Genomic DNA, 24,405 nt, shown 5'->3' with positions numbered 1-24,405 from the left:
GACTCCTTCCCCATATATTATCACCACTACATCCTATCAATTTACCTCATTAACTCAACTCTTTCCACCATCAAACTCTGATTTGGGTCCTCATTCTTACTTTGATTGCTGCAACTGATGTCTCATCATCTCCCTATCTCTAACTCTCACTTGTTGCTATACTGAAAGGCAAACTTAATAATCCATAATCTATTTTTTTCGAAGTCCCCATTTTCTTTTTGGTTGTTATGGGGACTGCCCTCAGCTCTTAGAGGTTGCCCTCAGGCCCCTGTCATGGGCAGCTCACTCATGGTTATTTGCTACTTCAAGGCAGACAGCAGTCTCTCCATAATCTATTTTTAATATTTCAAAAACTGTGATGGAAACAGTATGTCTCTGGTGACAGAAACTTTTGTTTCTGATTTCTCATTTTAAATGAAAAGTTTAATTGGCAATAACATATTTGGAATACTGAAAACAGATAACATGTATCTTCAGTTTGGAAAACAGAAAGAAAAATTATGTAGCTAATTACTCTTTAATAAATAAAAGACTATTTGGTAGATGAAGTATTTCAAAATAGCAGGTCCTTGGAGTGGGAGTAGAAGAAAATGTTTTATTCTCTTTGGGTAGTGATAAATACTGGGGATAATTAATCTGTCCTGGGTGTTACTATATTTATAATCCTGTTGAAAAATAAGACTTATACTATGACAAAATTAGGGGACACAATATAACTAAACTAATATCCAGTTGAATCCTATAGAGGTTCAAAGGAGAGATCTATATTGGCTAGAGTACTTGTAAATGGTTTACATCATTTAAGCAGCATTATGTGATATGACAAGTTTCAAATGAAATTATAGAATACTGTTCCACAACCATAAAATAGATGTCCAATAACCTTAGAATCTACAAAAACTTTCACATTTGTTTCTAAACAGTATTTTTCATTAATCAAAAATGTTGGAGAAGAAAGAAGAGGAAAGGGAAAAGAGGTATAAGAAACTGATCTTCCTCAGTGAGAAAATTCCAACTTCTTATGATATTAATTTGTATTTTAATACTTATTGATCTATTATTATACTTACAAGGGGCTTGTAAGAAAAATTCACAAGACAATAAGACGTATGTAATGTATTTTAAAAAGAGCTGGCTAGAAGCCAGACCAACTGGCTTCCAGGGCCAAATCTGCCATTAATAAACCGTTACCTTGGCAAACCAATCCTCTCTGTGCCTTAGTTTCCTCATTTGTAAATGAGGATGTATAGGATCCGATGATTTCTAGAATTTCAAGTATAAAATTCTATTCTATGAATCTCAAGTGTAGAGCTATGAAATGGATATTGGTAATTTAAAGTTTTTATAAATGAAATCACTCTTCTTATTTTTCAGGGAAAACATACACAAAGAAACTTAAATTCTGTGTAAATCAGAGAATACTTTTCTTGTAAATCAGTGAGTAATCAATGAGGGCAAAGTCATAGAATTTAGTCTCTGTTGAAATAAAAGTTTAATCATCTTTTTTGCATGATAGAACAGACATATATAAAACAAATCAAAGATCATAAGTAGGTAATAAATTTGTAGAACTGCTATAAAACAGTTAAAGAAACACTGAGTTCTCTAAGGGAAATATTTAAAATTTCAGCTGAGACTGCAAGATGAATATAATATAGAAAGGGGTGGAAGTGAAAAGAATAGGATAGAAGCAGTGATCACAGCAGTGGTGGAGGGCAGCTTGTCTACACATAGAATGGCATAATGAGAGACGGGTCATAATTGCTTGCCCCAAAAGTGGGCTCTGAATGCCAAGATAAGCAGGTTGTGCTTAATACCAAAAGGATTTGTGGGCCAGTGTAGGTTTGGAAATTTGGAGAACTGGGCTTTTCACGCTGGCTTTGACAATATCTTGCTGTGTATCAAGGGCAAGTGATTCCTTTAAATGAATCCCTTTCAGCTATAAAAAAAAAAATCTGTGATATATTAATCTCATATTGCATGAATAAAGAAATGATATATGAAGAAAATAATGGCTTAATTAGGCAGGCAGTAAGAAAACTTTAAGTTGGATAAAGAGTAGCAAGAGCTGACTAGTGTGAAAATAATACAGATAATGAGAGAGACAAGAATCAGGAAGGACTGCCTGGATTAGAGCAAGAAAGAGACATGAAAAAATCAGAGACATTGAAAGAAAACCAAGCAAACAAACAAAATCTCCTAAATAAATGAAATAGGTGAAAGAGAAGGAAAAGTAACATGAGTATTCCTTAATTATTCATAAAGCAAGTTATCCTAAAGCAACAAATGTTTTTGCTTTTCCTTTAAAAAACATTACTACTTTCACAGAAAATTTTAAAACTGTTCTGAACGATACAAAGAACCCACAGTGACCTAGCAATTATATTATTAACATTAATTTCTACAAGCTCAGTTGCCAAGATGTTGCTGGAAAAAAAGAAATATGTGCTTCAATTGTTAAAAGTATTAGTGAAATTATAGTTCCTCTGGCCAACAGAGGCCACTGTTCATTCAGCAACCTTGCTTTCCCTTTTACTCTAACTGTTTTTAGCTAACGCAAGGAGGAATCCTGTGACATAACTCTACCTTTGAGCCTGTATTTTACCACCAGGTACAAGTAGTTTTCCCACCCTTGAATCCACAAATGATATCTGCCTTCTTCAAAAGATAAGAAAATAAAATTACATTTTTGTTATGGCATTTCTGAATTGTTTCAAGGGTCTGTTTATTTTTACTGGGCTATTTTATAAATTAAATTGTAACTTGTACAAAACAGAAATAAAATATTTAGTGAATAATTCAAAGAAGCTGAATTTAATTTAATCCATTTGGGGTTCTTTTTTCATCTGAACGCAGTTTCTAAGGCAGCAACTCTCAAAGTGTGGTCCAGAAAACTGAGGGTCCTGAGGATATTTTCAGAGATTCTGAAAAGTGAAAACTATTTTCATAGTAATTCAAAGACATTATTTGTCTTTTTTACTCTCACAAGTACATATGGAAGTTTTCCAGAGGCTCCACTGCATGTGAAATCACAAGAGACTGAATACAAAAGCAAATATGACAATCCAGGTATCTTCTATCAGGACAAACACTACAGAAATTTGTATAAATCTAAAATAATGCCACTCTACTCATTAACTTTCTTTTTGGAAAATATAGTTATTTTTATAAAAATGTTATTTATGTTTACTTGTAATGACTTTGTTATTTTTTAATATGTTAATATATTTTTAAATTTCTCACTTTTAATTCCTAGTATGATAAATACTGACATATATATAACTCAAATAACCAAAGAGTTATTCTAGGTTCTTCAGAAACAAATTTTGTTTTCTTATCTTGAATTCTCAAAATCATGCAGTAGAAGAGGTTGTATGTATAAGTAAAAATCATAAACCTAATTTTTACATTTGAATATGAAGAGTCAAATCACGGTGCCAACATAACAATTTACCCTACAACAAACATTTTTTAAATCTATCTCCAATATCACTCTTAACTAGAACTGCAAACTTCTTTTAAGACAACTCATCCATTTACTTCTTCCTTACTATGCTCACCTGTGGGTACTATTACTAACCATAAGCTGAACAACTGGAAGAAAAAGGAAGAAGAGGAGATCTAGTTAATGCACAAACTCAACAGTCTGCAATTCTGGAGCATGCACTGTATTCAAAGGTGGGAAAAAAGGAGAAGAGCTAAAAAAGTTAACTGTTAAATAATCTTAGATGTTTTTACATTAAAACAAACATACACTGCATCAGTTTTATGAATTTTTAAGATGAAACATGATACTTTATGATGAAACATGATAAAATTCTTACACAAACTGTACCCTAACCAAATTAACTCTCAGTTTACTCTATTCCTCTGCCATTAGGGCATCACATCACATTAAATAACAATAAAAAAAACTCCTGGAAGGCCTCTCATTAGAAGCATTATGGATTATCCTCAACACCCTCTCTTGGAGAGTTTAGATTTTGACCTTTTATCCTGTACAATGGCCTGAATTGTTTATTGCAAGTGCCTATTGATGTATCCAAATTCATCTTCAAAACAATCAGCCTGTAATTATCTTTGACATTCATTTAATAGAATTAACTCCAAGCATATAATTAAGAAAAAATAAGGGTTGGGGGCAAGTAATCCTCTTTCTCCAATAACATATAAAAGCAGTAATTTCATTTATATGCCTACTGCAGGAAGAAATATTATTTACAATAAACATTTTATTAAAAATACTGACCTAGCTATACCCAATCACATAGAATAACTACACAACATATTTATGCTTATCTTGAAGTTTTAATAGACTTATTTAACTCATATATAATTTTAACAAAATAAAAATGTTTAATGAGAATTCAGTCTTTCAATTTTAATAGAAAGATTTCACAGTCTAAATCTAAAAATGCAAAATGCTTAACATGAAAATCATAAATCTGCCTTTACTCTCAGACATAGAGCCTACCTTTCTGACTAATCGAAGTGCTTGTGTCCTCTCTACCTCGTTGCTCTGCTGTATGTCAATGCACCTAAATAATACATAAAATATTTAATTATTGATAAAAATCTTATTAAACAATTTTTTTGTATAATACCATGATCAGACCCATGTTCATGTCAATATAGTATTTGTAAATGTTAATACAAGTTATTTTTCAGTACCAGCAAATATTTATTTAATTTAATATCTCTAGTGATAAATACTTGTTATAATAAAACATTTCAAAACTATTTCACTTAAAACTCCAGGAAAGAAGAATATAGTAAGTAATTTACAGAATTATATATATCTATACAGAAATAATAAACATATTTATAAAGCAAAATATCAGAAATCTACTGAAAAAATATTCACCTATCTTTGATAAAGTTCACAGATATCTTATAAAAATTGTGAAGGAGAAATATTTCAAAGCCTATTTTTTAGTTTAATTGTGATTTTAACCAGAGCCTAAATTTTACATGTTATAACTAAGTTAAAAGTCTTATATTGGCCACAATAATTCTATTTTACCAAAATATAATTTGAAATGTGACTGTACTTCAAAAGTTAATGCTCATATATCACTTAACTGACATTTCTCTGTAAAATTTATTAAATTATTCAATTTCTAAAGAGTCTTTGGTTTATGTGGAAGAATAATTCATTTTTACTTATGTTTAGACAGTTCTCAATTCTAATCAATACTTTATATATCAATAGTGTGCTATTCAAAAGCATTTCTGCTATCTGAATATAATTAATCTAAAACAACTTAAATAAGAAGCAAATAGACATATAATTTCATTTCTGGCCACAAGAGATCAGACCAATCCTCCTGCCAAAAATAACTATAAAGGCTAAATATAGTACTTTGTAAAGCAACTGTTAAAAGGGCAATGGATAATAATCCCTGGAAAGAGAAGCACAAGCTCCATATCCACTCAGGCTTTGTCCCTGGGGATACCTGCCAAACCCCAGTTTTAGGGGAACAGAATCCTAAAAGAAAGCAAAAATCTTCCTGTACTGGAGAGACAGACTGAACTTTAGGGCAACCAAACTAGCTGGGACTTGAGGGGAAAAAATCTCAAAGAAAAGAAAATAGGAGTATAAGCAAGAATCTGCGTGCCATCCCCTTTCCAACGCACTTGCCAATTTCTATGTTGTACGAATGCAGAGTTAAAGTCCAAGAAACCAAGCAAAAAGCTACTGCTGAGAAGCCAAGGAACTGAGCAGAAATTTTAGCAGGTACATAATATTCTATGAAAGATGTTAGGGCTCAAGACTGGTCGGGATGAAGAGGTTCTGCTAAATATCTACATTTTCACTTGAGACTCCATATAGCCACTTCCTAGAGCAAAGGCAAAGGAAAAAAAACAAATTTTAACACAATCAGTGTGATAAGCCAACATTCCAGAATAAAGCTTAACTCTTTTAAGAGAAAAATAACATGATCCAGAGCCAAAAACTTTTAACATACAATGTTCACATCCAATCACATATAATATGAGGTATGCTTTAAAACAAACAAAGGGTTGAGTAACCAAAAACCAAGAAAAGAAAATGATAATAGAAACAGAACACAGGTGATTCACATACTGGAGCTGTCATAAATAACTATGATTATTATGCTCAAGAAAATAAAGCAGAGACCTAGAATGTTTAAGTAAGAGTAAAATATAAATCACAGAAATACAATAACTGAAATTAAAAATTCAAGAGACTGGGGGCTTCCCTGGTGGCACAGTAGTTGAGAGTCCGCCTGCCGATCCAGGGGACACGGGTTCGTGCCCCAGTCTGGGAAGATCCCACATGCTGTGGAGCGGCTAGGCCCGTGAGCCATGGTCGCTGAGCCTGTGGTCCGGAGCCTGCTCCACAACGGGAGAGGCCACAACAGTGAGAGGCCCGTGTACCACAAAAAAAAAACCAAAAACAGGTAAGTAGAAAGTAACAACACTGAAGCACAAAGATTAACAACAACAAAGATTGAAAATACAGTAAGGGTATTAGAGACATGTGGCACAGTGAACAGATTCAACACTCTATAGCTGGAGTACCAGGGGACAGGAGAGAAAGTAACAGGAAAAAAAACCTTTAAAGTAGCCAAAGGAGAAAAAGAAGCAACAAGAAAAGACAACTTACTGTTCAACAACAAAAAAACAAAATCCAGAAGACAATAACTTATTTAAAGCATTGAAAAATAGTAACTGGTCAAAAAAATACCCTTCAAATGGGAAGGGAAATAGAGGATTTATAGACAAATAAAATATGAGAGAATTCAACTCCAGTATACCTACACTATGAGAACATAGTAAAGGAAATTCAAGAAAGTGACCCAAGATAAAAGGGTGGAAATGCAAGAAGGAAGAATATTGGAACGGGTAAATAACATAGGTAAATATCACTAGTTCCAATTTAATACAATAACAGGACTATCCTGTGGGGTTACAAATATATGTAGAAATAAGGCAGAGGGGAGCTGATGGTCAAGCTGGAAGAGGTTTCCTGCATTGTTCTGGTTGTAATAAAAATGGTAAACCTTAACATATCAAGGATAAATATAATCTCTAGGGCAACTGCTAATAGAAGAAAAGGCTTTAAAACCAAGACATTAATAGAAGAGGAAAAAAATTCTTGATTATTCCCAAGGAAACAAAAAAGGAGCAATGCAAGACCAAAGAATAGATGTGACAAATAGAATATGAACAGCAAGACAGCAAAGTCAAATATATGAGAAAACTAATGGCAAGAAGACAAACTCATAAATATAATTACATTAGATAAAGCACATAGACCCTGCATATAAAAAACCACTAGACAAGTCTAATCCAATTAGAAGACAAAGATGGTCAAACTAGATTTTAAAAAATCTATATGATATTAACGGGAGAGAAACTTAAAGAACAAAAAAAAAGAAAGTGAAAGGACAGAAGAGGACATATTGTGCAAACCCTAAATAAAAGAAAGTTAGTATAGCTATATTAACATTAGATAACATGAACACTCATAAAAGAAGTATTACTAGGAATAAAGAGAGACATTTCATAACCAGGAAAGGATTAGCCCAATGAGAAGGTTTAACATTTCTAAATATGAATGCAATAACAAAATTTCAAAATATATAAAGCAAGAACTGACAGGGGGACTTCCCTGGTGGTGCAGTAGTTAAGAATCCGCCTGCCAATGCAGGAGACATGGGTTCGAGCTCTAGTCCGGGAAGATCCCACATGCCGCAGAGCAACTAAACCCATGTGCCACAACTATTGAAGTCCTCGTGCCCTAGAGCCCAGGCACTGCAACTACTGAGCCTATGTGCTGCAACTACTGAAGCCCACATGCCTAAAGCCCATGCTCTGCAACAAGAGAAGCTACTGCAATGAGAAGCCCACGCACCACAATGAAGAGTAGCCCCCGCCCGCCACACCTAGAGAAAGCCCACGCGGAGCAACAAAGACCCAACGCAGCCAAAATAAAAAAAAATTGAGTCCATGATATTAAAACTTCTTAAAAAAGAAAACCCCAGGGCCAGACAGATTCGCTGGTGAACTCTACTAATCATGTAAGGTAAAAAGCAATATCTTACATAAGTTCTTACATAAATTCTTCCAGAGAATATAAAAAGGGGGCAACATTTCCTTAGTTGTTTTATAAACATACTCTTGATACCAAAACCAAACAGAATATTAGAACAATGGAAAAATACAGGCCAATACCTCTCATAAACGTAACTGCAAAAATTTTTCCACAGAATATTAGCAAACCCAATACAGTTATATGTAAAATAAAAAGACATCATTAAAAAATGGTGTTTACTTCAGGAACGCAAACAAGGACTATAAAGAAATCCACTAAGAGTCTACAGCAAGTATCATAAATAATGGCAAAATACTGAACACTTTCAACTTGAGTTCAGGAGCAAAACATAGTTATCCAATTACCATTTCTAGTCAGTGCAATATTCTAACCAGTGCGATATGGTGAGGAAAAGAAAAATATAAGGATTGGGAAGGAAGAAATAAAAGGGTCATCATTTGCAATTAATGCTAATGTACACAGAAACTCTAAAATAACCTTAAAAACAATTAGAATTAAAAAGTGAATTTAGTCAGATCACCGAGATAAGAATATACAAGAACAAAACATAAAAACTTACAATTATTTTTCTATATATTAGCAGCAAAAACTATGAAAAAGAAAAATTTTAATTACATTAATACTATATCATCTAATAAATGCCTTATGATAAACCTAACAAATATGTGCAAGACCTCTCTGCATAGAAAACTACAAAATGTTGAGAGAAATTAAAGTTCCAAATAAATAAAGGTTTGGAAGATTCGATATTATTACGATATCAATTCACCCTAAATTAACACAGAGTTTCAATGCAATTACTATTGATATCCCAGAAAGTTTTATGGAAATGGACAAGTTGATTTTCTAAAATTCACATGGAAATACAGAACCCAAAATAGAAGAAAAGCTGGAGGACTTATACTAATACCATATCAACACTTACTGTCAAGCTGCAGTCATTTAAGACAGGGAGAAAATGGAGCAAGAATAGACAAATAGACCAAAGAGAATAGGGAAAGCAAAAACAGAAACATACTTATCAGTTGCCTGACTTACAACAAAAACGAAACTAATTTAGACATGAAAGGAGAATCTTTTCACTAAATGCCTCTAATATTTATTGGATATTGATAAAAATGAATTGTGACCTAACACCTATTTCAACATATACGGAATAAAAACTTTAGAAGAAAAAATAGGATATTATCATCCAAAGAGACCAAAAACATTAACTATAAAAGACTGCTATATTGGATTTTATTAATTAAGAAGAGTAAGAAGGCAAGGTAGACTGACTTTGAGAAGATATTCTCAATACATATACTGGAAAGGAATCATATCCAGAAGACACCAAGAACTCCTACAATCCAATTTATAAATGAGCAAAAGATAAAGAGGATATCCAAATAGCAAGCAAATGAAAGGGAAACAGAAATTAAAACCACAATGAAACTCACAATGAAAACCACAGCAGAAAAGGGTATAATTAAAAACTGAAAAGAGCAAATGCTGATGAGGATGTGGAGGGACTGGAACTCTCGAACATTTCTGGTAGGAGTGTAAATCAGTACAATCACTTTGCAAAACTGTTAGGCAGTAACTACTAAAGTTAAATAAACATAAAACTTATCACCCAGCAATTCCACTCCTACATATATACCTAAGAGAAATGAGTGCACACGTCCACCAACAGACTTGTGCAAGAATGTTCAGGGCAGCTTTATTCAAAATAGCCAAACACTGAAAACAACCAAGAAAAAAATCAACAGAATGGTTTAAATAAATTGTGCTCTATTCACAACATAAAATACTACACAGAAATTTTTTTAAAAAATCAACATGGATAAATCTCACAGATAACACTGAGGAAAGAAAAGAGTAATGTATACTTCCAATATATGATACTCAAGAATAGGAAAAACTAGTCTAGGATGAAAAAAGTCAGAGTAATGTTTCCTACTGACTGGGGACACAAGTGAACTTGATTGGGAGGCTGAAAATGTTCCATATCTTACTCAGGATAATAGGGCACTTGGTTGTATCTACCTGTAAAAATTATCAGGCTTTACACTAAAAATGTGTATACTTTATGGTAGGTATGCTAAAACTTAATACACAATTTTAAAAAACATATAAAAACATAGGGAGCTCTAAGAAAATTACCTAGCTATTAAATAGTCCACTTTCAATTTTAGCACCTTCTGCAGAATACTGGAGTCTTGAATGAGATACCGAAGAGCTCGTAGCCCTGCCGCCCGCACTTCTTTTGCTTCATTCAATAAAGCTAACCGCAAGCTATATGAAAACAAACAAACAAAAAGTCTTGCTGCATGAGTTCCAAATACACATAAAATTATGGTACCAAATCCTTCTTCAGTTGAAAGAAGCACAGCTACTTGTCATTTTACATATATAAAAATCATTCACTGTAAGCCATGGAACTTCACTAATGTTATTTTTTAATTTTTGTCTCCTTGGTATACTCCTACCAATCAAGAAAATGTTAAGAGTTTTCTTCTACCTTCTGTAGTTTATTTTATATAAACAGTGGGAAATTAAATATGCCTTTTTCAAGCTGTATCACATATGCCTCTACAGTCGATCCCCCTCTATCTACCTACTTGTTTCATTTCTCCCAAAGAATCAATGGTTTAAACCAATAAATAAAAATACTTTATAATGACAGTAGGAAGAAACTACTTATACCAATTTTATTTTATTTTATTTTTTATTTTATTATTTTTTTTGCGGTACACGGGCCTCTCACTGTTGTGGCCTCTCCCGCTGCGGAGCACAGGCTCCGGACGCGCAGGATCAGTGGCCACGGCTCACGGGCCCAGCCACTCCACGGCATGTGGGATCTTCCCGGACCAGGGCAAGAACCCGTGTCACCTGCATCGGCAGGCGGACTCTCAACCACTGCGCCACCAGGGAAGCCCTATACCAATTTTAAACGATGCCAAAACGATGGCTATGAAACTGTAACATTATGCCTCTCGTGGGCTTGAGCAAATCAAGTTTGCCATAGCACACTGTGTCTTAGGTGAGATCTAGAGATAATTGTACAGGTTCTTCTTGCTCTTGGGAATAATATGAGAACTTTTATTCTGTGATTTAACTTAGAAGTTTAGACTGTAGAAGTCCAGGTACTTTTCGAAAACATTAGCTTTGGTTCTTTATATTTGATAATTACAAAATATCAGTAAGAACAACAGAATAACAGTTAAAAATGTTGGAGATCCTGAATTTTTCTAACATTCAAACAACTGTTTCTATAAAATCAAAACAAGATGCTATACTCTATTTTTAGTTTAAAATTACTAAAACTGAAATTACTAAAATCCAGAAGGGATGAGGAAGGCAACTGAACTATACTTACCAAATTATGATATCCTCATAGTTAAAACCCAGTTTTTCTTCATTGTGGCCAATATCACAAAGCAGCTGTCAGAAAAACAAAACAAGTATGCATAAACATAAGCATGTATTTTTGCTTATTTACATACATTACCTTTTTAGACTGGAATAAAAAGGTATTTTTCTCTAATAAAATTTTGAAAAATACATGATTCTACTGTCTAAATATGACTTATTTCTATCATCTTATTGTTTATTTGACCTGACAGTTCTAGGTTTCTTGCCTTTGTCTGAATTAACCAGCTGTTTTTTATTATTCTTTTTTCCCCCTCCATACTCTTACTGTTTTAAAAACTATTCCTGGGACTTCCCTGGTGATCCAGTGGTAAAGAATCCGCCTTGCAATGCAGGGGACATAGGTTCGATCCTTGGTCAAGGGACTAAGATCCCACATGCCACGGGGCGACTAAGCCTGCGTGCCACAACTACTGAGCTCACGCACCTCAACTAGAGCCCACATGCTGCAAACTACAGAGCCCACGCGCCACAACAACAGAAGAGAAAACCCACATGCCACAGCTAGAAAGAAGCCTGCGCGCTGAAACAAAAGATCCCGCAGGCCTCAATGAAGATCCCACATGCTGCAACTAAGACCTGACGCAGCCAAAAATAAATAAAATAAATAATAAATTAATCTATGAAAAAAACTATATTCTTTTAGTGGTTACCATAGAGATTACAACATGCATTTTTGACTTATTACAGTCTAACAGAAATTACTACTTTACCATGTTCTCAATAATATGAGACCCCAATACTTCAACTCCATTTACTCCTCTCACCTTTCACTTTTTGTGTTTTCTATCTTTTAAGCCCCACAAGACATTATTTTTATTTTTAGTTCATATTTAGTCAATATCAATTTATATTTACTCTCAAATTCACCACTTCCATTACTCTTCACTCCAGTGGTACCTTTATGGGATGTTCTCTCTTCTGCCTAAAGAATCCTCAGTTCATTGTTGTTGATCTGTTTTATTGGTATCTTCATTTGTTTTATAGCCAAGGTTGCTGGCAATGGATTTTTTTGGTTTTTGTCCAGAAATGATTTTTTTCACTTATGTTTTCGGAGGACATTTTGCTGGATTTATATAAATTGGTAGATTTGCTCTTTTCTTAAAACAATTTCAAGATGGCTTCCATTGTCTGTTAAGAAGTCTGATATGAGTCTTACTGTTGGCTCCTTTGAAGGTCTTATCCTTTTTTTCAGACTCCTTTCAAGATTTTTTTACCTTTGATTTCAGCACTCTTACTGTTCAAGGGTGGTTTTATTTGCATCCCTGCTTAGGGAAAACAGAAATTTCCGAATCTCTAGGTTGATATATTTTATCAGTTTTAGAAAATTCTGTATCTCTTCAAAAGTAGTTTTGCCCAATTCTCTCCTCTTTTTCGGGTAATTCAAATGTTCGATCTTTTTGTGTATACCACAAATCTCTAAGTCCTCTTCTGTTTTCTCCTTTCTCTTTTTTTTCTGTCCTTCAGCTGGGTATTTCCTATTTATTTATCTTCTGATAAGTCTAATCTTCTATTATACCTGTCTAGTGAATTTTTAATTTTACCTATCATGTTTCCATTTAACTTTGTACACATCCAATATCATAATGAAAAAATCTTTTTCCACCTATTTTCTCCATAGTTTCCTCTATTTTCTTGATATATTAACTACATTTTAAATATTTAAAGTGCTTATCATCTAAATGGATATGAATGATGTAGATAATCTCTGAGTCTGTTTTTATTATCTGTTTTTCCTTTTGTTCTGGTCATGTAGTCCTGTCTTTTGGTGGATCCTATAATCTTTGTACATAAAAATTTGCAGAGATTCCTGACTACGTTATCTTTCTCCACAAAGCATTCATCCTCCTCTTTGTCAGGCCAATAGACAATGGTGAGTCCATATTAGGCTGCTGCCCTGGTAATAGTCTACCTCTGGTTTTTCCCCCAGGTTTCAACTGAAAGCTTGTTGTTCAGAGGACCAATCTCAAGAGGATGACATGTCTCATTATTGTTTTACAAAAACACTAGAAAGTCCACCCTGATTTTCAAAGATTTTCTGCTTAGGATTTTATATTTCCCATCCCAGGATTCAACAAATAAATGTACTGAGGGGAGAATCTCCTTTTACTTGATTTCTCCCATTTGATGGTCTCCATCAAAAGCTCTGTACTGTTTTTCCCATGTTTCAGCAATAGTACTCCTGAGACTACAGTCTAAATTTTTAGCTTCCTGTCCACATTCCACATTAGCCAGTATCCCCCAGGTAAACGTTGCTGGAGAAGTTAGATCATCTCCACAAGATTCTCTCTTCTCTGAAGTCTTGGTTCCTACCCCACTTACAGCCAGAATAGTTGCCTGATGCCTTCAAACAGGCTTTCCTTTTTTTTTTTTTTATTAAGAATACTGATCTAATACTAGCTATTTGCACCCCACCTGGATGACAACACATCATGTTGATCTAGTGTGAGTTTTGAAAACTGACTTTTACCTAAAAGTTACATAAAGCTTCGCAAGTTATTTACTGGGCCTAACTGAAAAGGATTAAAGAGAAAGTTGATCATTTCATTAACATGAAGGATCAGAAGGGTCTTCAAGTGCTATTATTACTGTTCCTCAGTATGAAGTTATGAAGTTAAAAACCAACCAAAGTGACCAGCACATCTGCCTCTGTGAAAAGCACAATATTATAGCAAAAAAACTAATGATATAAACTCACTGTTCTATTGGTAGGATCCTTGTAAAACTTCCTGTCCAATTTCTTCTTCAGAGGCAAAAAAAAAAGGAAAGATGTTGCAAATAGAACAGGGTAGGGGATAGGAATACAGGAACCCTCAGATACTGTAACATTTTCACAGCAGGGGAAAAGACTATAAAAATGATCACTTTATGTGGCAGGAAACTGCTGTGTAAATAGGTAAATAGGCAAAACAAGCTAAAAAGCTTTCCTTCACAGGCCTTTATCCAAAATGATTATACTGGTATTCTTATAAATTCCTTAAAATTCTGAAATATGATAAACAAAGAAGGTTTAGAGTGTCAAAGAGTATGAAAGAAATTTTATTTGTTTTTATTGTATTGTTATACAATGTTCTAAGTACTTAAATACTGAGAAGGATGAGACTTTTTATACATACATATATCAATAGAACTAACACACCATTGTAAAGCAATTATACTCCAATAAAGATGTTTAAAAAAATAATAATAGTAATAATGTAAGATTTCCTAAGCTTTGGGACAAGACAGGAAAATTTCTATACCTCTAGAAAACCAATGGCATACCTAAAATTAAAAGTTAAATAACATATTAGTCAAAAATATTTGGAGGGCTTCCCTGGTAGCACAGTGGTTGAGAGTCCGCCTGCCGATGCAGGGGACACGGGTTCTTGCCCCGGTCCAGGAAGATCCCACATGCCGTGGAGCAGCTGGGCCCGTGAGCCATGGCTGCTGAGCCTGCGCGTCCGGAGCCTGTGCTCCGCAACGGGAGAGGCCACATCAGAGAGAGGCCTGCGTACCACAAAAAAAAAAAAAAAAAAAATTGGAAAAACATAATAGGCAAAAGGTTTAGGCCCTATATTAGTTTGCTAGGGCTGCTGTGACAAATACAGCATATCTGGTGGCTTGTAACACAGAAATTTATTTTCTCATGATTTTGGATGCTAGAAGTCCAATATCAAAGTGTCTTGACAGAGTTTCTTTATTCTGAGGGCCTCGTTCCTTGGCCTGTAGATGGCTATCATCTCTCTGTGTGTCTTCACATGATCCTTCCTCTATGTGTGTCTGTGTCTTTATCTTTTCTTATCAGTACATCAGTCATATTGGATTAGGGACCACCCATATAATTCCATTTTACCTTAATTGCCTCTCTAATGGAATTATCTCCAAATAGAGACACATTCTGAGGTACTGGGATAGAGCTTCAACAAACAAACCTGGGGGGAGGGGGCGGAGGATGGAGCACAGTTCAGCTCATAACACTCCACCTTCACAGCAAAGTAATATGGGCAGGACCTTATAATGTGAAGGTCTAAACAAACTGCAGAAAGATTTATCAGAAGAGACAAATAAAATGCACAAAGAATTTACTGAAGAAATAAAACTGATAAATAAACATGACATATTTCCTAAAATCTGAATCAAATACATTGGAAAATGCCATTTAAATAAAGCTTACAAAACTGGCAAGAAACTGTTTTTTAACATGATTATACCAGATAAGAAAATGCACTGTTGATGGAATTATAAACTAAACACATATTGTAAAATAAATTGGAAAAATGCACCAAAATCAGGACCTGCTTTTGGTGATTTATATTAATAACTTAAAATATAAAGTAGGTTCAAGCACAAGATCCTTAAGACATAATTTACAATAATAAGGAACTAGAAACAAAATGTTCGTAAAGGAGGAACCTTATGCAGATGTTAATATTACATAATACTGAAACACAAGAAATAACCTGCATAATGTATTGGTGAGTTAGGGAAAATATTCTAAAAGATATACATTTTTAAAGTACATTTTTAAAGAAGTCTATACATCAACATTTTAACATCAAAAAGTGAAAGTACACATAAGGACCTGATGCATAAAAAAAATAAAATAAAATTCAAAATAAATAAATAAATAAATAATGAAAAAAATTTGAAGTATCATAGGTGATTTATTTTCCTTTCTGTGCTTTTCTGTATTTTATAAATGTTTACAATGAATATCTGTTACTTACCTAATCTGGGAAGGGTTATACATACAGTACAGTATTCATAAATAGTAACAGAAGTAGGATTTATTGACTATTAATCTTGTCAACCCTAGAAAGTAAGTAATATTTTGGTAAATAAAGACTACTGAGGCTAGAGATGGTAATATGACTTCCAAATACCACAAAGCTATTAAGTGGTAAAGCCAGAAATTAAATCAAACCAGTCTAAGTCCAGAGCCCAGTGAAGTGTGACTGTACTTTAGTACTAAAATTATCTACATGGGAAAAGAAAAAACAAAAACAAAAAACAAAAAAAATTTACATGGGGGCAGGGGGTGGATTTAAAAATAGAATAACTGAACATTACCATTTTATTTCATTTCTCCAGCCTCAAAAATGGGATGAATCAAGAGTCTGGAGAACCACACTCTGGCTATAAACACATAAAATGAGTAAGTGAATTTATTTTTTTTTTCCCCAGAACAGCTAACTAAAAACACACATACAAATATTGCCCATTTCAAAGGATTAAAACACACACAAAAAGAACCTTATCACTACACTACTAAAAATAATTTAGTATTCATTTGAGATTCCCCAGATATTTCAGATTACTAGCACTGTCACTATATGGTACCATATATTAATGAAAAAGAAAAAGAAAAGGGCTCCTTAACATGGTGTTATCACTTAGACCTTGGATGTATTCTAATTCATACACTTAAAAAAAAAATTCTAAGCTTCATTTTTCTATTATTAACATATAAGATACTGTGCTTTTAAAATGGGAGAAATGTTGTTTTCTTAACACAACTCCATTTCTAAAAAGGCAGTGTTTCCTTTCTTCTGCTACAGTTTGTTAATAAAATGAAATGCTTTGAAACGTAGAAGTATAAAAAATCTTACCCTGTCAAGGGTTAGTTTCTCCCCTAAGTATGTACTTGGTTCTCTTTTCCTGCATTTCCTTTTTCACACTTACTAGATATCCTTGCAGAAAACTACAGATTCAGAGAAACATAATTTCAAAATTACTCCCCTTCTCAAACCACAAAATGTATAACTGTTCACTATTTAACATTTGCTATAATTAGCAGTTTTGCTGAAAAGGTAAACATTTTTTCAAAGTTATTATTATGATTTCCAAAAAGCACACACAATTTGGAAATTATTTAGAAAGGAGTTTCATTTTCTGCTACCTAATATAAATGTATTTGAACTGCAAGAAATGTTTCTGAGAAAATGTCCACTCAGTTGGAAACTGGAAAATCACCAGTAACAACTAAAAAACACTTTGCAATGAAACACAGCATATTAGTCATAATCATCTGCCTATTTTCCAGGGACAGTAAGAGACATTAGGGCTATGCTTTCAATGGTAGCTAAACTGTGCTGTCATATTGTTTACAGAATTATAGAAGAGGGTCTTATTAATCAGTCTTAAATGAAAATATCCCTTTTGAATTAGAATTATCCCAAGTAGAGACTAAATTTTCTATATGTAAATAATTCATATATATCAGGAATAAGAAACCAGAGAAGGGCGTCCCTGGTGGTGCAGTAGTTGAGAATCTGACTGCCAATGCAGGGCACACGAGTTCAAGCCCTGGTCTGGGAAGATCACACATGCCGCAGAGCAACTAGGCCCATGAGCCACAACTACTGAGCCTGCGCGTCCGGAGCCTGTGCTCCGCAACGGGAGAGGCCACAACAGTGAGAGGCCCGCGTACTGCAAAAAAAAAAAAAATTTTTGTAGTGACTGACTCACTACCTTACTAATCTACTGACTTAAATAAACAAACCCTACAAATCAAACGCTTTAACTTTTTTTTTTAACATCTTTATTGGAGTATAATTGCTTTACAATGGTGTGTTAGTTTCTGCTTTATAACAAAGTGAATCAGCTATACATATACATACATCCCCATATCTACTCCCTCTTGCGTCTCCCTCCCACCCTCCCTTTCCCACCCCTCTAGGTGGTCGGAGAGCATCGAGCTGATCTCCCTGTGCTATGTGGCTGCTTCCCACTAGCTATCTATTTTACATTTTGGAGTGTATATATATGCCCATGACACCCTCTCACTTCGTCCCAGCTTACCCTTCCCCCTCCCTGTGTCCTCAAGTCCATTCTCTATGTCTGGGTCTTTATTCCTGTCCTGCCCCTAGGTTCTTCAGAACCGTTTTTTTTTTTTTTTTTAACATTCCATATATATGTTATGACTTAGTCTTGGTCAGTTGTATGTTTCTAGTAATTTATCCATTTGTTCTAGGTTATCCAGTTTGTTGGCATATAATGAATTGTTCACAGTACTCTCACAATCTTTTTTTTTAACATTTTTTTAACATCTTTATTGGAGTATAATTGCTTTACAATGGTGTGTTGGTTTCTGCTGTATAACAAAGTGAATCAGTTATACATATACATATATCCCCATATCTCTTCCCTCTTGCGTCTCCCTCCCTCCCACCCTCCCTATCCCACCCCTCTAGGTGGTCACAAAGCATTGAGCTGATCTCCCTGTGCTATGCGGCTGCTTCCCACTAGATATCTATTTTACATTTGGTAGTGTATATATGTCTACGCCACTCTCTCACTTTGTCCCAACTTACCCTAACCCCTCCCCGTATCCTCAAGTCCATTCTCTAGCAGGTCTCCGTCTTTATTCCCGTCTTGCCCCTAAGTTCTTCATGACCATTTCTGTTTGTGTGCTTTTTAGATTCCATATATATGTGTTAACATACAATATTTGTTTTTCTCTTTCTGACTTACTTCACTCTATGACACCTCACTACAAATAACTCAATTTCGTTTCTTTTTATGGCTGAGTAATATTCCATTGTATATATGTGCCATATCTTCTTTATCCATTCACCTGTTGATGGACACTTAGTTTGCTTCCATGACCTGGCTATTGTAAACAGAGCTGCAATGAACACTGTGGTACATGATTCTTTTTGAATTATTGTTTTCTCAGGGTATATGCCCAGTAGTGGGATTGCTGGGTCATATGCTAGTTCTATTTTTTGTTTTTTAAGGAACCTCCATACTGTTCTCCATAGTGGCTTTATCAATTTACATTCCCACCAACAGTGCAAGAAGATTCCCTTTTCTCCACACCCTCTCCAGCATTTATTGTTTGTAGATTTTTTGATGATGGCCATTCTGACCGGTGTGAGATGATATCTCATTGTAGTTTTGATTTGCATTTCTCTAATGATTAATGATGTTGAACATCCTTTCATGTGTTCATTGGCAATCTGTATCTCTTCTTTGGAGAAATGTCTATTTAGGTCTTCTGCCCATTTTTGGATTGGGTTGTTTGTTTTTTTGATATTGAGCTGAAACCCTTTAACTCTTAACTCTGGGAAAGAGATAGGCAGAAATAGCAAGAAGAACGTTGAATTGGTCAATTTAAACAACGGGAATCTCATCCTGCCTCAACTACTGACTGAATTACTAATTAACCTTCAATCATTAGGTAGCAATTTCTTCAATTCTATCTTATAACAATGCCTGCCCTACCACATAGGTTTGTTAATATTAAGAATAAATTACTGTTGATGCTTAGAAATCATTAAAGACCTTTCAAAATGTAAGAATTAGCATCCTAACAGTCACTTAAAATGCTAAATTATTAGACATCACATATTTCACTGGAGTTCAGTCACTTCCCACCCCATGTGTTTTTATGACTATCAGTCACAATACCTAGCTTAATGTCACTAAATAGGACCAGAGTTCATGTAGAAGCTGTAAGAGAGGGCTACCCTCTCCTTTTATGACTGAAAGCTATAAAGATGATGTATCTTAGTCATATGGAAAGTGTTTGAGGATGAAGCTAACCTAAAAGAAAAGAGCTGAGAAATGGAGAGACAGAATGCAATTAACATTTTTTCAACCTCTAGGTCATTCTGCCTGAAATTAAGCCCTGGCATGTGGTCTTCCTCATCATGAGAGTAAATAACTTCCTTTTATGGATACTCTAGCTCAGTTGAATTAGGTTTGTTACATTTGTTACTTATAAACCAACTTAAGCATTCAATATCATCAGAAGTCCGCAATTATTTTATGAGCATAACTATTAAATTTAATTTTTTAAATATAAACAAAACAAATACTGTTACATAATATCTTATTTTTAAATGGGGTATGGGGCTGCCCTGGAAGTCCAGTGGTTAAGACTCCGCACTTCCACTGCAGGGAGCACTGGTTCAATACCTGGTTGCGGAACTAAGATCCTGCATGCCGCATAGCATGGCCAAAAAAATAATATGAATGAATGAATGAATGAGGTAAAGGTTTTGATAACATGTCACTGGTATATTTTGCCTATTAAAATCCATGTGCAACATCAATCTATTTGTTATCATTAATCCATAGAATTTTCTTACAAATACTAAAATAATCAAAGGGGGCTATCAACAATATTATATTCTGACAAAGTTAAAATAGAAGTCTAAACCGTCTCTAGGTAATAGAAATGTCTGAGCTGCTTATTAAAATTATTAACTTTAAAAAATATATAATGATCAGTTAAAACTGGGCAGTTAAATGCTATTCCCATTTTACTTATATGGCTCTGAAGGTTAACTAAACAGCTCTCCTCAATGAGCAACAGAAAGAATAATCCAAACTTCAAAAAATCTTATCACAAATTAGAATTCCACAGCATAGTCTTTTCAGAAGGCAATTTATAAGTAGGTTATAAACTATAAAGTACAAATGCTCCTGGCTAAATAATTACACTTTTAAAATTCTATTCTACACAAGACAGCACACAAGAGTGTTACAAATGCATTAATTTAAAATGCAAAAAGGAGGAAAAACTTCTATTTTCTAATGATGGAATGATTAAATAAATTACGGTATATGTATTACGCATATGTATGTATACTTGGATGCACATACATATACATACATATGGATGGATATGCACACACACACACATCTATCAACACACATAAGCAGCTACTAAAAAGTAGATCTACATTTACAGAAAATAAAGGACTTTTTATAGAAAAGGAAAGGACTCTATGATATATTGGAAAGTGGAAAAAACACAAACTACAAATCAATAAATCTCAAGATCTCACTGAAAAAAACTTTTATGTATACATATAATAAATGGTAAATAAACTGAGCATTATATTAGACACTTTGTTTTGTTTAGCTTATTTAATTCTCACAACTCACTGAAATACACACACACACACACACACACACATTTATAATTATACCAGAGAGGAATAAATACTTTCTAGTGGTTACCTGTGAGGAACGGTATTTTTGTCAGGGTAAGGAGGTGGATGGGAAGGAGATGTGAAAGAGGGATTTCACTTTTTACCATATATTGTTTAGTACCATTTAAATTTTTATACTTAACTTATATAATTTTGAAGTTTTTAAAAACAGAACAAAATAAAGATTCCTCTGGAGCTTTTAATATATGAGAAATATAGGAAAAGAGAACATTAAAATGTAAAAGAGCTAAAATATTTTCATCTTTAAAAACAGGTCTTTAGATTATGAGCATGTTGTCTGTTTTAAAAATAGAATACTAAGATTATATTCATCAGCAGCCTGTTATACACATTACTTTATCTAGTGAAATCACGTCAGAAGGCAAGCATGGGTGTGTGACATTCACATGGTTCTAGGATCACAACACTAGCACCCTCTCTTCATACCTTAAAAGGAGGTTTAATTCTGTAGATAAAGGCCACCCTCTACAACATTTTAGCCGCATTGATCTACTAAATTAACTTAATCCTAGTTTGTTTTGTTACTTAATAACAAAACAAATGCTAGTACAACAAAATCTCTTATTTAAACTGCAAAATCATCCCAATGTAATACAATACCTTTAATTAAACACTTGATATGTGCCAGGATTTGGGGAAGAGAGGGATATAAGAGTAAAAAATTAAATACTACATATTTCTTGTATTTAATAAACTCAGTTTAATAAGACAGTCACACACAATAAATAATAATGATAACAAAAGAGCAGATAAAATTTAGAAGACACATATATAACCTATTATAGGAACAGTGAAGGGTGACCAACTAACTTCTGTCTAACCAGTCTCCTGGAATCATAATCCTGTTTCCTATTTTCTTATTCTATAGAGCTATTCTTAGAGATTTCTAAGAATTTATACATTTTACTCTGTAAATTAATGAACTTACAGATTTAAAAGAATACCAGCTCTGTAAATGTTTATTAACGTAGCTCACTAACAAAATGGAATTCAAAGACACATTATATTATGATTAAATTCAATAAGCATTTATTTTGTGCTAGGTATTTGGAGAAATTTTATAATAAAACCTACAGACCTTTATTTATCACCTAGGGGATGACTCTGTCCCCTAGGAAACATTTGGCAATGCTTTGAGACATTTCTGCTTGTGACAACTAGTGGAGGTGCGCTACTGGTATCTAGTGGGTAGAGGTCAGGGATGCAGCTAATAAACACACTACAACGAACAAGACAGCTTCCCAAAACAAATAATTATCTGGCCCAATATGTCAATGTTGAAAAACCCTGTTACAGTAACAGCTTACCAACCTGCAACTCAAGCTATTAAGCAGACTCACCTTTTTAGAGTCAACAAAAATTCCTGAAAAGTGGCAAAAATTGCAAAAGAAAACAAAAAACAAACCCTAGGTTGTAAGGCATTACCTGTTATGGAGTATATATTATGCACCGGCACTGTACTGACACCTTGCTTCTAATTGCAGCAAAATTATCTCTGAGTAAAGAAATCTGCCCAAGACTGCCTTGTTAGGGTCAGAGCTGGGCTGTAAGACCCCATTTACTTGATCTGAAGTTCATGCTTTCCTCACTGTATCACCAGGCAGCCAAGTGAGTTTTTAGCAAGTCTCATGTTCATGGATTTTACTAATTGAACAGCCCCTCACACCCTGACCCAAGGTTTAGTCCCTCATATTGTAGAAAAATTCCAGTAAGTATGTTTACCTGATTTTTAAATCCATAAATAATTTAAAACAGCATATAAGAGGGCTGCTACAAGCCCTTTTCAGAGAGAAATATGAAAACTGTAAACAAAGGATATGGCAAAACAAAACAAGGGGGGGAGGAGAGCAGAGGGAAGGAGAAACGGGAGAAGGGACTGGGAGAGCACAAATCAAGCAGAGACCAAGTGGAGGGAACAACTTAGTGAAATACTATGGGAAAAACTCAAAAAAACAAAGAAATGGAGGAGGGAAAAAGGGAGAGAAGGCAACTGACCTTAACCCTAGAGAAACTGGGATCTAGATAGAAATAAATGGAGAATAGACAAGGGAAAAAGAAAGGTGTCCAACAGATTCCTAGAAATAGATGTTTAAACCACTCCCGTTCCAAAAAGTTCTGTATGTACACTGTCCATTATGGTTAGTAGTTACTAGCCACACACAGGTGGCTGTGAACATGGAAATATGGCTAGCCTGAATTGAGATGTGCTATAAGCATAACATACACACTTGATTTCAAAGGTTTAGCATGAAAAAATATTAAATAACTCATTAGTATTTTATATTTACATTAAATGATAATAATGTGGATATACTGGACTAAAGAAAATATATATTAAAAATAACTTTACTTTTTTTAGTGTGGCTACTAGAAATTTAAAATTACATATGTGGCCCACATACATGTCTACTGCATAGTGCTACTGTAGATTTTTAAGATTGCTTTAGTACCCATTGTGGTGCCAAAGTGGAATAACAGAAATCAATGCCATTCTTACATTCATTCCCAGTTGTCAAGAGATTCGGAACGACATATCTAGATGTCAACCTGATTGTGACAGGAACCATGACTTCAAACAGGACAAAAACCTCTACTAATTGTTTTTAACAGTTAAATCTAGGCAAGTGGTAAGACGTATTTTTTATTAGGGTTAGGTGAAGAATGATGACATAAAACTGGGAAATTTAATAGAGGGAGTGAAACCAGGAGATGCCATTTGCAACTGTGGAACAACTCTAGGTCTTAAAAACTTGGTATTATCTGACTAGCACACTGAAGAAATGTATTTGAAGACTTTCATTACATTGATAAAAATGAAAATATACACAGGGATATATTTTTTAAACATCTTTATTGGAGTATAATTGCTTTACAATGGTGTTAGTTTCTGCTTTATACCAAAGTGAATCAGTTATACATATACATGTGTTCCCATATCTCTTCCCTCTTGCGTCTCCCTCC

At 34.1% G+C, this 24,405-nt stretch overlaps 1 protein-coding gene across 2 annotated transcripts in view; it reads right to left on the bottom strand.

Annotated features, from left to right (window-relative positions):
- Positions 1 to 11,512, bottom strand: part of RICTOR (RPTOR independent companion of MTOR complex 2) — a 78,965-nt gene extending 67,453 nt beyond the window's left edge. For both annotated transcript variants that reach the window (XM_007467609.1, XM_007467610.1), the window contains exons 1-3: positions 11,445 to 11,512; positions 10,229 to 10,360; positions 4,475 to 4,538 (exon numbers count right to left, since the gene is read on the bottom strand). The gene's annotated coding sequence lies outside the window, so the exon portion shown is untranslated. The remainder of the gene's footprint in view (positions 1 to 4,474; positions 4,539 to 10,228; positions 10,361 to 11,444) is intronic.
- Between the last annotated feature and the right edge of the window lie 12,893 nt (positions 11,513 to 24,405).

This window comes from Lipotes vexillifer, unplaced genomic scaffold, assembly GCF_000442215.2.
Source record: "Lipotes vexillifer unplaced genomic scaffold, Lipotes_vexillifer_v1.1 scaffold1432, whole genome shotgun sequence".
NCBI classification, from domain to species: domain Eukaryota; kingdom Metazoa; phylum Chordata; class Mammalia; order Artiodactyla; family Lipotidae; genus Lipotes; species Lipotes vexillifer.
This window is presented reverse-complemented; position numbering and strand designations above follow the sequence as displayed.